The following is a 14,557-nucleotide window of genomic DNA, read 5'->3' as shown; positions in this document are numbered from 1 at the left end:
TTTTGTCTCATTTGTTTAACTGGGTTCTCTTTATCTACTTTTAGGACTTTGTGTGAAAATCTGATGATGTTTTTGGTCATATTTATGCAGAAATATAGAAAATTCTAAAGGGTTCACAAACTTTCAAGCACCACTGTATCTGCTTCTATTGTTGGTTGGTTGTCCCTATTGTCATCATAAAGGTCTTTCACATATTGCTTCCCTCTGGCTTTGATTTCATTCACATCACAAAGTTAACGTGAACAGACGTCCCGGTTTGACCGGGACAGTCCCGATTTTGAGTTGTGTGTCCCCAGTCCCGACAAAGGTCCGTCGGGACGCTGAAATGTCCCGGTTTACACCAAACACTAACAAACTGTCCCGGTTACAGCGATCATACATAGCCAACGAGATGTCAATAAAGCTTCTAGCAATTCAGCATCAATGAGCGCGTGTGCGCAGTCAACCTTACAACGTATCTATTTGTACAATGTTGCAATATAGAGGCCGCGTAAACCAGTCTTCTCTCGTCCAATTACGTGCTGGCATCAAAAGACACCGTTGGTTGTAAATGAACCCAAACTGAGTGGTTGGAGTGTATTTTCATACACAAATGGAGAAATGTTCGCCGAGTGTTTAATTGTGTAGCCGCCACTGCAGACCGTTGTCATTGTTAACTCATAGCATGCTCAGCTGCGTGAATGTGTCATGCACTGAAAATAAGAGATTTACAAGCCAGGAACGCCTCATGATGCAATACGCAAGAAAAGAAAGAAGATTTACTGCCATTTTACTTTGTATTTGAGTAAAGTGAATAAATAAATGGTCTGTGGAAAATGCATTTAATCCTGGGAACTGCGTGCACAGGAGTTTATTTTGTGTTTACTCCCCCCGGCTGGCTACTTATTTGTCATGGCTGGCTAGTATGAGCCTTAAGGCCAATTTATGCTGACAACCCAGTCCTCGCAGACGGCGTTGCAGATAGCGTCTGCGTAGCCCCCCCCCACCTTCGCAGACGCTCTGCGCGCACCTCCCAAAAATTGTGACCACCGCAGAAGCCTCGCAGACAGCGTTGCAGACAAGAGGGCTCTGATTGGTCCACTCTACATCCGCTGTACACGCACTTCCGCTTCCCTACTTTCCCGGTTTGGTTTGTTTTCACGACTGCCATTTTTAAAAACACGAGCGAAGATGGAGCAGCATGAAGAGCGGTTGATCGAGGAAGTGAGGAAGTACGTACATCTATACGACTCCAGTTCTAGTCATTATAAGTAACCGGAGGATAAACACTCCACTAACCACACCCACCAACTACTCCTAGCGATTTCGCGACTTCGCGCCCCCTTGCGTTGTGGCGGTGAATAACATCGTGCACGCCTATTACTCCCCGCTCAACGATAAATTACAACTGTCTGCGAAAAGCTATCTGCGAAAGCGTTGTCGCAAGAGCATGCAGAGGCCCTTATAACGGTTTTTGCGCTAGCGGCTGTCAACTACTGCGCGACAATGCCGCACGGATGAGCGTTGGGCGGAGATGTTCGCGCACTTCAGTAGTAGGGAGATTCCTTACAGCAATGTCAGCTGCCAGTTTGCCATGTGCCTACCTGGCGCCAATGCTCCAGTTGAGCGAATATTTTCACTCATGAGCAACACCTGGACTGACGAGAGGAACCGCATGACTGTGCCTCCTCTCGAAGCCTTGCTCATTACCCGGGCCAATTTCGACGATACTTGCTGACAGTTTCACAGCAGGCTCTCGCAGGGGCGCAGATAGGATTTTTGAACTGGGGGGGACTGAGCTGTCAGCAAATGATTCCATTTTGTGTGTGTATATATATATATATATATATATATATATATATATATATATATATATATATATATATTAGTGTGTATGTATATATGTGTGTGTGTGTGTGTGTGTGTGTGTGTATATATATATATATATATATATATATATATATATATACACACACACACACTACCATTCAAAAGTTTGGGGTCACTTTGAAATGTCCTTATTTTTGAAAGAAAAGCACTGTTCTTTTCAATGAAGATCACTTTAAACTAATCAGAAATCCACTCTATACATTGCTAATGTGGTAAATGACTATTCTAGCTGCAAATGTCTGGTTTTTGGTGCAATATCTCCATAGGTGTATAGAGGCCCATTTCCAGCAACTCTCACTCCAGTGTTCTAATGGTACAATGTGTTTGCTCATTGCCTCAGAAGGCTAATGGATGATTAGAAAACCCTTGTACAATCATGTTAGCACAGCTGAAAACAGTTGAGCTCTTTAGAGAAGCTATAAAACTGACCTTCCTTTGAGCAGATTGAGTTTCTGGAGCATCACATTTGTGGGGTCGATTAAATGCTCAAAATGACCAGAAAAATGTCTCGACTATATTTTCTATTCATTTTACAACTTATGGTGGTAAATAAAAGTGTGACTTTTCATGGAAAACACAAAATTGTCTGGGTGACCCCAAACTTTTGAACGGTAGTGCGTATACATGTTATTTCACCTCCCTCACTGCCATCACCAGGAACTACCTGCAGGCCAGGACAATGATAACATTTTAACATAGCCTATGGAAATCCAAAGTTTACACATTATCATCACGCACAGAAATTGCAAAACTGCAAAACTAGTTTTAAAACCGCTAAGTTCCAACTGTTAACCATAGCGAGAGGCTGGGCTACGTGTGTGTGTGTAAAGTGTAAACCAGTGCATCCTGACTTTCTAACTATGCCTGTGTGTTGCGTGAGCGGCAGTCAGTCAACAACTCTTCGCAAAGTTTCCTTATGAAACAATATGCTCGCTGAAATTATGGCAGGGAACGCCAGATTAAACATTAAAACTGCCTTCTGAGCACTGTATCTACAGGCTACCACCGAAAGAAGGAGGCTACCAGAAAGGCATCTCTACTCCGTACGATTTTACTTTCACTACGACATTACTTTGAACAGACTATCAAAAAATTGCAAGGTGATATGATAAAGTAAGGCACAGTTTACTTACAGTCTTTTTTTTTAAACGATGCAATCGTTTTCTGCCTTTTGGCACCCTTCATCATGCCGTGTTGGGGTCCTGAACTAGGAGGAGCTGTCCCTGATATGCCTGTCAAACTTGTGGGTAACCATAGCAACCAAGCTCGAGCTCGCAACCTGTGCAGTCTGCGCAGTTGCAGCTATGTATGTACTGCTGTGCACCTCAATAAACCGAATGGTAATTAGTCTTTTGATTTTTCCGCGAGGTTTGCCTTATGCAAAGAAAGACAGCATAGACGTTTTTTCCTCCCTATAAGTGGGGGGGGACCGAACGAGGTGAATTTAAATCTGGGTGGGACGAATCCCCCCCGTCCCCCCCTCTATCTGCGCCCGTGGGCTCTCGGGCAATAAAGCGCTACTGGAGCAAATTCACTCATCATGTAAATATATGCAATAAAACGGCATCTTCTTGAGGGTGGGTGGGTTGCATACCTGTCAACTTTGAGGTTTGAAAAAAGGGATATTTCCCAGATTTTAACTCAAAATAAGGGAAAATTTCGGAAAGTCGAACTTTCTGAAAATTTCAGAAAGTCGGTAATCGAACTGACTTTTCTTCACAAAATTAAATTCGTCCTGCCATTTGGGCAAGTAGCGGCAATACACCTTTTTGGTTTTGCCTCGCTCCTTTCTTTATTCATGTCTCTAGTCTCGCCGTCTACTGAAACTCGCTCCCTGAGGAAAGAATTACGACCATCTTTTAGTTTTGTGAGAAGTTCCGAGCAGTAACCTTGGTCAGACTAGCGCTATGGTTCTGACAGTTTTCTTCACAGACATGCAATTAAAATCAATGTGTAATTACTAGACTTCCACCTGCTGTACTGGAGAGGGCGGGGACGTGAATTCATGGCCCGACTTCCTGCTGTAAACTCCGGTCAGAGGCGCGTCATGAATTCTGGACCTACCGACTTTTATATATTGTGAAAATACGGGATATTTTCGGGAAAATAAAAAAACGGGAAGACAGCGGTAAATAAGTCAAAATAAGGGATTTCCCGGGAAAAACGGGAGGGTTGACAGGTATGGTGGGTTGTGTTTCTGAAATATTTTTTGTTGTCTTTCATGTGTCTTTAATCTGTATCACAGATTGTCTCCACGGGCGGAGTTTGTGGGGGGGGCACTGCTCCCCCTGGTGGCTGAAATATGTAACGACATTAAGTCAAGGAAAATGGCAAAATATAAATGTTTTTAAACGTACTGATATTTTAAATGTTTTAATCAAACTACATGCTAGTATGAAATTAATATGAATCCTATTATATTTTGTAATAAATGTTTTTTCAGCAGTCATGTGACATAGTGACGTTGACTGTTTCCGTAGGCTACGTGGTGGTTTCCCTCTCAGTATCAGGCCAAGTTTACATTAGACCATATCTGTCTCGTTTTCTTCGCGGATGCACTGTCCGTTTACATTAAAACGCCTGGAAACGCCGGGAAACGGGAATCCGCCAGCGTCCACGTATTCAATCCAGATCGTGTCTGGTCCGGTGCTGTGTAAACATTGAGAATACGCGGATACGCTGTGCTGAGCTCTAGCTGGCATCGTCATTGGACAACGTCACTGTGACATCCACCTTCCTGATTCGCTGGCATTGGTCATGTGACGCGACTGCTGAAAAACGGCGCGGACTTCCGCCTTGTATCACCTTTCATTAAAGAGTGTAAAAGTATGAAAATACTGCAAATACTGATGCAAATACTGCCCATTGTGTAGTTATGATTGTCTTTAGGCTTGCCATCCTTCCACTTGCAAGTGGTAAGTGATATGCGCTGGGATCACACACAGCGGCTCAGTCCCGAATCACTGCTCATGCACTTCACTCGCGCGCTCTGTGAGCTGCGCAGGGCCGGAGTGCGCACCCTCCAGAGGGCACTCGCTGTTCAGGGCGGAGTGATTTGGAGCGCAGGATGCCTGCAGAGCCGAGCGTATCCGTGTATTGGTGTTGCTGTGTGCACGCGAATCGTTTTAAAAACGTTAATCTGATGATCCGCTGATACGGTCTAATGTAAACATGGGCTCAGTGTCTTGCTAGTCACTCTTATTCAGTGAACGTAATACAGTTGTATATGTCAATAAGTGAATGCAAATGGATATTCGGCGTTTTTTAAAACGTCCCTCGACCAACATTCCGCAAGAAGTCGAACAAGAGCCGCCAGGACCAACATGTAATGCAGACCTGGAAACACCTGGGACCAGCTCGGGAATAGCAAACCCAGCTAGCTCTCCATCGGACCTTGCAGGGCTTTCATCGGGCTTAGCTAGCGTGCCTACAGCAGAGCAAAATGATCTTGGCGACAAGCACTGTTGTCCTAAGCACCCTATTCTTCCGGAATTTCCTTCAAAATTGTTTGGAAAGACTAAACGATCTTTTTCCACGTATTACTACAACAAGTACTACTGGCTTGAATACTCTGTTTTAAAGGATGCTGTCTTCTGTTTCACCTGCCGCCACTTCCAGACTGACAGCAGCGTGGAGGAATCATTGCGAAAGGGCGTAAGTGACTGGAAAAAACTAAGCACCAAACTGGAAAAACATGCAAATTCCCTGGCCCATCAGAACTGTATGGTTAAATGGGACAACTTTAAACAGAGTACTTCTGGAGGATCGATAGCTGCCAAATTGTCGGAGAGCCACAACGCCACTGTTGAGAAGAACAGATCTTATCTTTGCAAAGTCGTGGATATCTTGAGGTTGCTGTCTGCACTTGGATTGCCTTTCCGTGGACACAGAGAGGCTAACGATTCAGAATCCTGAGGGAATTATCTTGAGGTTTGCAAATTCTTCTCGAAATATGATTCTGACTTTCAAAGTATACAGTCAAATTATTTCAATGCTACAAGTCCAGATTTTCAGAACGAAATAATTGAGATATGTGCAAATTTGGTTCATGCGGAAATTGCAGAGAAAGTACAGGACACTGGGTTTTTTGCTGTAATTGCAGATGAGGCCAGGTCATCGAAAACTGAGCAACTGTCAGTTTGTTTAAGACAGTTAAACAAACTGACAGTTTCTATGGAAGCCCATTTCCGCCAGTAAAAAAAAAAAAAAAAGGTGGTCAGAAAAAGTCAAAATTATGAGATAAGAAAGTCGAAATTATGAGATAAGAAAGTCGAAATTATGAGAAAAAAAGTCAAAATTATGAGATAAGAAAGTCGAAATTATGAGATAAAAAGTCGAAATTATGAGATAAAAAGTCAAAATTATGAGATAAAAAGTTGAAATTATGAGATAAGAAAGTCAAAATTATGAGATAAAAAGTCGAAATTATGAGATAAGAAAGTCGAAATTATGAGATAAAAAGTCAAAATTATGAGATAAGAAAGTCGAAATTATGAGATAAAAAGTCGAAATTATGAGATAAAGAGTCAAAATTATGAGATAAGAAAGTCAAAATTATGAGATAAAAAGTCAAAATTATGAGATAAAAAGTCAAAATTATGAGATAAGAAAGTCGAAATTATGAGATAAAAAGTCGAAATTATGAGATAAAAAGTCAAAATTATGAGATAAGAAAGTCGAAATTATGAGATAAAAAGTCAAAATTATGAGATAAAAAGTCAAAATTATGAGATAAAAAGTCAAAATTATGAGATAAGAAAGTCGAAATTATGAGATAAAAAGTCGAAATTATGAGATAAAAAGTCAAAATTATGAGATAAGAAAGTCGAAATCATGAGATAAAAAGTCGAAATTATGAGATAAAAAGTCGAAATTATGAGATAAAAAGTCAAAATTATGAGATAAAAAGTCGAAATTATGAGATAAGAAAGTCGAAATTATGAGATAAGAAAGTCGAAATTTTGACATACAAAGAACGCATGCTCTAACTGCTGCCATGGCAACGAATGGCCACTGGAAAGGGAAGTCGTGGAAAGTGGCTGCCAACCGGCCTGGCCCTGAACATGTGAACTTAGCGACATTGACTCTGAATGCAAGACACAAGGGATGCAGTTGAAAGGTAAGATTATCATTCTGTTCTGTTTGATGTTACATTGCGTTGCGGATATGGTTAAGGGTACGTAATATCAATTAGGATCAGAAGTGACACTTACTACCATGCAGGCTGCATGCTACAACCACAAGGCGTATACTATCTCTGCTAGTTTAGAAACGCTGCACTCACAGTGATCTTACAACTACCTAAAATTTAGTTACATTATACAGATTTAGCAAAAGTGTTTGACCATTGAGTAATGCGGAGAACATTGTTGAAACGTGTACCTCAAGACGGGCTTTGTAGGCTACTGTGCATCATTATCTGCATGGTATATCTAATCATAAATTAAACACATTTATAAATTAATAAAAAATATTAATTCATAAATCGTAAATTAATCTTGAGGAAGCCAGCGCAACAGGTGTCACAGAATATGGATCAAGGTAACTACGTTTATCAGCTGGATAAAAAGTGGGACTGACTACTAAAATAGATGGAAGGCAATTTCTGAAGTGTGGCTACAGCACCCCTCCTCCTATCAAACCTGATGTTTTGGTTCGCTTTATCCCACTTACTCGACAAAGACAGGAGAACATCTCATCTCATGTCATTATCTCTAGCCGCTTTATCCTGTTCTACAGGGTCGCAGGCAAGCTGGAGCCTATCCCAGCTGACTACGGGTGAAAGGCGGGGTACACCCTGGACAAGTCGCCAGGTCATCACAGGGCTGACACATAGACACAGACAACCATTCACACTCACATTCACACCTACGGTCAATTTAGAGTCACCAGTCAACCTAACCTGCATGTCTTTGGACTGTGGGGGAAACCGGAGCACCCGGAGGAAACCCACGCGGACACGGGGAGAACATGCAAACTCCGCACAGAAAAGCCCTCGCCGGCCACGGGGCTCGAACCCGGACCTTCTTGCTGTGAGGTGACAGCGCTAACCACTACACCACCGTGCCGCCCCACAGGAGAACATAATTCGCCTAAATTACCATTTTGACACAGCATTGACTGTCACAGCTTTTCCCATAAATATTAAGCCAAATTCACTAGGCATGTGCAATCTTGAAGTCATCAAATTCACAATAAATTTTGGGTGCTGCCATATAGCTTCTTATCACGGAGAATCCAGAGAGTAGCCTAAGTCTATACACACTACCCTTATAGAGGTCTTGTCCTTTATCAAATAAGCGCTTTGTTACACATGGCATTACACAATAGTGCCTAGGCCTAAAAAACCGTCCCACCCCATCCCTAGCCCAGGGCCCCTACTACTGGGTCCTGGATAATGAATCCCACTTTGCCTCCCACTTCAACACCCCTGCTCCTGGTTTGTTTGTATTGTGCCCACCCCCTCTCCCACCCAAATGAAACCATTTCAACCACTCCATCTTAAATAATCAAGATACTGTTACTGAAACTGTAATACAGAATTTATATACTGAATATTATGTCTGATCTCTAGGAAGAAGTTGATGGGGTTGTATCGACTTGGAATGACCACAGAGTCCGTCAAGTCCACAACTCTCGTTCACCTCATAGATGTCCCTCCCTCCATATTACATGCAGTCCCTCAGCTGTACGGAGGCAGAGACTATTTGCAGAATGTGGACCTGGAGAAAGTTGAAGTCTGCCTTGAAGAGTGTATGTTCAAAGACTTTCCATGTGATGAGGATGTGTTTCACATTTGTGTGGACCTAATGTCAGAGCATAATCTGTCATTAACAAATGATGTGTTTGAAACAGTTAACCTGTATCTCACACTCAGACAGCTGATAAACAATGATCTTGGTGTAAATCGTTAATTTTATTGGACCCGGTCTTGTGTCACCTGTTGTAAGATAAGATACTGTATTCAAGCATCCCGTAACATCCACAACAAGATACACATGATGTCAAGGTTGCCATGGTCGTGGACACCTCAACAGGCACAGGCCATTTCCGAGATGTCTTTTTGTTTTTTCCTTTGCCCATTTTATTCACAATTTGAAATATTGCAGTTTAACTGATTGCCAATTAAAATATGTTTTTTTACTTGTAATACCTGCTTTAAAAGATGTAGCTTCTTATTTTCACATCAAATGTATTAGCAGTCAAGTTATTTTGTTCTACTACCATTCAACATTTGCAAATATGAGTAAACAAGTTTTAACTGAATTATTTATTCAGATATTTAAAAGATCACAATACAAAGAATACAAAACTATATAATTTCATTGGAACTGTAATGCCACCTTAAAATCTTTACAGAAGGAAGCCTTCAAAAGTAACAACAGATGTTTTTTTGTAAACAACAACAGCAACTGTATGGAGTAAAACAGTGGTTGCCATAGTTAGTAGTCGTAGTTAGTCATAGTTAGTCGCCGGAGTCCCTGCTTGTACTCGGTGCAATATGTATACTGCTCCTACTTATTCAGGTGACATTGGGCATACCTAACAACCTGTGTTTTCTTTCCCTCCCCCCCACCCCAAATCTGTCCCTCTGAGTTACATGGAGTCAACAGGAAATCTTTTGGTGGAGACGGTGGAGACCTCGACTGGCTATCGTAGCCTGCAGGGAATCGGCCGTCAGACATTCTGTCGCATGTCCCAGACCCGGTGAAATGTAACTGAATTGTCTTGGCCAGCCCTAAGGGTCCCATCTGCATCTCATCATTGCTGAGGAGTGTGCTCCCATCACCCAATCAAGCATCCAGCCAGAGCAGGTCATGATATATTTTTTACCATATTAACATGCCATTGTTGTGTGTTATGCCTGATGTAAAGACTCTCGTCTTTGCAAGCCTACCACACAGATTTAATACTTGCCATTTTTAGGGCATACCTAACAACCTGTGTTTTCTTTCTCTCTCTCTCTCCCCCCCCCCAATCTGTCCCTCTGAGTTACATGTTGATCCTGGGATTGAGATGCTGGCCTCTTCTGCCCCTCGGACCTGCTTGATCCATCCTGGTGCCCTGTGTCTGGTCGGAGTTTTATCGCACCGCTCCTGTGAAGGACTGTCCACAGTTGAGGGTTATACCTGTTAAAACTGTTAATATTATAGTCAGGCTGTCTGTTGTTGCCCAAATGAGGATGGGTTCCCTTTTGAGTCTGGTTCCTCTCGAGGTTTCTTCCTCATGTCGTCTGAGGGAGTTTTTCCTTGCCACCGTCACCACAGGCTTGCTCATTGGGGATAGATTAGGGATAAAATTAGCTCATGTTTTAAGTCGTTCAAATTCTGTAAAGCTGCTTTGCGACAATGTTTATTGTTAAAAGCGCTATACAAATAAACTTGATTTGATTTGATTTGGTTGTCATGAGAAATGTAAACAAGTAGTCATACATTGGTAATTCCAACTAAAATCCATGACATCTCATCTGAAATTATTTATAAAGATAACTGGAATTTTCTGCTGATAATAACTCTTCCCAGGCAGACAAAACAACAACAGTACAACAGTAGGCCTAATCCATTATTAGAAGACATTTTGTTGTCCTTAAAGCACACAACAGGTATTCACAATTCTCTGCAGCATACCACTTAAAGTTCATGCCACTTAAAGTGCGTAAAGTAAACTCAAAAACAAAATACAAAAAAAAAGTGGTCAACAAGGCGGCGACACTAAATAAACAGCTGTTATACTTCCTTCACAAGCGTAAAGGACGTTCCTATCGACTAAATTCCTACATAATATCCATGACCCATATGTTGCTTTCTAAGATTTTGTTCATTTCACTTCTGAAATTTGGGTAGCTGTCATAAGTGACTGGTAACTCCAGGTAACAGCCACATGTCTGAGCGACTGGTCTCCTCTGAAATCCCTGAATTTGTGTAAAGCTGACAGTGATGTTTTTTCCCATGAACAAGTCTGATCCAGTACAAAATGGTTCTTTTTCCTTCCGTCTGCAGTATCCAAAAACAGCCAGTCGGTCACCATAGGAAGGCAGATATTCCCTTAGCTGGTCATCTGTCATTAGGTTTATGATGCTGGAATCAATCTACAATAAATATATACATTATGAATTCTCAGATCAAGTGCATTAAATTATAACACTGAAGAATTTGAGTAGCACCAGATAATATTTGCAAAGTGCTTCTGACATCATGTATTTAATTTTCATGTGTGATAACACTACTTCATACAGGAAAATATGAAAATCAGTGCGTTAAACTGAGAAAAGTCCTAACAGAATGTTCACATATGATACTTTCTGTAGAAATCACAATATTTTACTATCACATTGTATGGACAGATATGCCTGTTCCATCTTATCATCTTGTTCTGTTCGGGATGGTGGTGGTCTGGGGGGCTCTGCGGCAGCCCTTTCCTGTCCTCTCCTCCCGCTGGGGTTCGGCTTGTACCTCTGCACTGGGGCTTGGAGTGGTCAAAGGAAGTCATCTTACCACCCCCTCCCCCATTTTATTTTATTTATTTTTTCTCTTGGGGATGAGTTTGTGTCTGGGGAGGTGCGTTAGTTTGCCCGAAGTCTGCTTCTCCTTCCTTTGTCTCTTCCTCCCTTCCTCCACTCCTTCCCAGTGAGACTCATCCTAATCCCCCATGCCCCGGACTTTTCTGCTTACATATCATTTACATAACTGCTAAACTGATAATATACATATGTATTCATGTACACACACACACACACACACACACACACACACACACACATACACAAATACCCCCCTCACACCCATACTCAAACATCCCCCCCCAACACACTCACACACACACACACACACACACACACACACACACACACACACACACACACACACACATACATTCTAATAACCCCCCCAGTATCATGTCCCTAGCCCTTATTGAATGTCCTATGTCCTGGTTCACCAATGTTGTATGTTTTTTGTTATATTGTTTGTTACACACATCTTGGTTTTATATTTTCTACATTTAACCTGAATAAAAGGGGGGGGCGGCACGGTGGCGTAGTGGTTAGCGCTGTCGCCTCACAGCAAGAAGGTCCTGGGTTCGAGCCCCGGGGCCGGCGAGGGCCTTTCTGTGTGGAGTTTGCATGTTCTCCCCGTGTCCACGTGGGTTTCCTCCGGGTGCTCCGGTTTCCCCCACAGTCCAAAGACATGCAGGTTAGGTTAACTGGTGACTCTAAATTGACCGTAGGTGTGAATGTGAGTGTGAATGGTTGTCTGTGTCTATGTGTCAGCCCTGTGATGACTTGGCGACTTGTCCAGGGTGTACAGTACCCCGCCTTTCACCCGTAGTCAGCTGGGATAGGCTCCAGCTTGCCTGCGACCCTGTAGAAGGATAAAGCGGCTAGAGATAATGAGATGAGATGAGATGAAAGGGGGGGGGAAGTACGCTAGTCTGAGTTTATTTCTTTATAAAGTATGCTAGTCTGTGTTTGTTAATTCTTTATAAAGTATGCTAGTCTGTGTTTGTTTATTTCTTTATAAAGTAAAAAAAAAATCACAATATTTTACTATCACATTGTATGGACAGATATGCCTGTTCCATCTTATCCCCACAGGCTTCCCTGATAACATCAAAAGTCATCCCATGCTGAGCCCAAATTTAGGCTAACGTTACCTTCCTTGATTAAACTACTTTCATAGCCAATTAATCCAAAACGAAAACAATTCAGTGGGCTAATCTCACCAGAAAATGTTGAATAGGAATTTAACTCCTGGACTCATGACACTTCAGGTAGGTACAAGTGGAATTATTCATCTAGCCTGCCGAGGCAAATTATATGTTTGATGTCTCTAGATTGAAATATTAGAGGTGACTTGGAAACCCTTCTGCTCTACAGACGAGGCTCAGGCCTACTGTAGTGGCGTTAGCATAATATTAGCAATACTAGCTAGATGAAATGGGTTTCTGCAGTCATTATACGGACACCAATTGTGTCGTTTCACTGTACGCACAAATGTTTAGCACTCGGACATGATAGGCTACTAAGGGTAGTGTCATGTCCAGGTAAGAAATGTTTTCCGTCCTTTCAGCCTACCGTTTGATTGTCGAGAGATATCAGAGATTCAATTTCTGTCTGAAAGTGGCTTGAAGTACACGTTTCAACAATGTTCTCCGCATTACTCAATGGTCAAACACTTTTGCTAAATCTGTATAATGTAACTAAATTTTAGGTAGTTGTAAGATCACTGTGAGTGCAGCATTTCTAAACTAGCAGAGATAGTATATGCCTTGTGGTTGTAGCATGCAGCCTGCATGGTAGTAAGTGTCACTTCTGATCCTAATTGATATTACGTACCCTTAACCATATCCGCAATGCAATGTAACATCAAACAGAACAGAATGATAATCTTACCTTTCAACTGCATCCCTTGTGTCTTGCATTCAGAGTCAATGTCGCTAAGTTCACATGTTCAGGGCCAGGCCGGTAGGCAGCCACTTTCCACGACTTCCCTTTCCAGTGGCCATTCGTTGCCATGGCAGCAGTTAGAGCATGCGTTCTTTGTATGTCAAAATTTTGACTTTTTATCTCATAATTTCGACTTTCTTATCTCATAATTTCGACTTTCTTATCTCATAATTTTGACTTTTTATCTCATAATTTTGACTTTTTATCTCATAATTTCGACTTTTTATCTCATAATTTTGACTTTTTCTGACAACCTTTTTTTTTTTTACTGGCGGAAATGGGCTTCCATACAGTTTCTCAGTTTCTCTGACTTATTTCTCACAGTGCCTGAGAGAAATACAGCACCTGTATTTCCCAGTGCTGGATACCATAATTTGCGAACTGGACAGACGATTCACAGGAGAGGCTGTTGAACTCGCGCAGGCCTGTGCAGCAGTGTTAAGATCAGGGGCGCAGATACGTTTTTTGAACTGGGGGGGACAAAGCTGCCAGCAAACCAACCCCAACCCCACCCCCACGTAGCCTACGTGTGTGTGTGTGTGTGTGTGTGTGTGTGTGTGTGTGTGTGTGTGTGTGTGTGTGTGTGTGTGTGTAAAGTGTAAACCAGTGCATCCTGACTTTCTAACTATGCCTGTGTGTTGCGTGAGCGGCAGTCAGTCAACAACTCTTCGCAAAGTTTCCTTATGAAACAATATGCTCGCTGAAATTATGGCAGGGAACGCCAGATTAAACATTAAAACTGCCTTCTGAGCACTGTATCTACAGGCTACCACCGAAAGAAGGAGGCTACCAGAAAGGCATCTCTACTCCGTATGATTTTACTTTCACTACGACATTACTTTGAACAGACTATCAAAAAATTGCAAGGTGATATGATAAAGTAAGGCACAGTTTACTTACAGTTGTTGTTTTTTGAAAAAACGATGCAATCGTTTTCTGCCTTTTCGGTTTGGCACCCTTCATCATGCCGTGTTGGGGTCCTGAACTAGGAGCTGTCCCTGATATGCCTGTCAAACTTGTTGTGGGTAACCATAGCAACCAAGCTCGAGCTCGCAACCTGTGCAGTCTGCGCAGCTCAACCAACCGAATATCAGTCTTTGTTTTGTTTTATGTGAGTTGTTGCAACTATGTATGTACTGCTGTGCACCTCAATAAACCGAATGGTAATTAGTCTTTTGATTTTTCCATGAGGTTTGCCTTATGCAAAGAAAGACAGCATAGACGTTTTTTTCTCCCTATAAGTGG

The sequence above is a fragment of the Neoarius graeffei genome, chromosome 8 (genome assembly GCF_027579695.1).
Source record: "Neoarius graeffei isolate fNeoGra1 chromosome 8, fNeoGra1.pri, whole genome shotgun sequence".
NCBI classification, from domain to species: domain Eukaryota; kingdom Metazoa; phylum Chordata; class Actinopteri; order Siluriformes; family Ariidae; genus Neoarius; species Neoarius graeffei.
Note: the sequence above shows the minus strand (reverse complement) of the source record.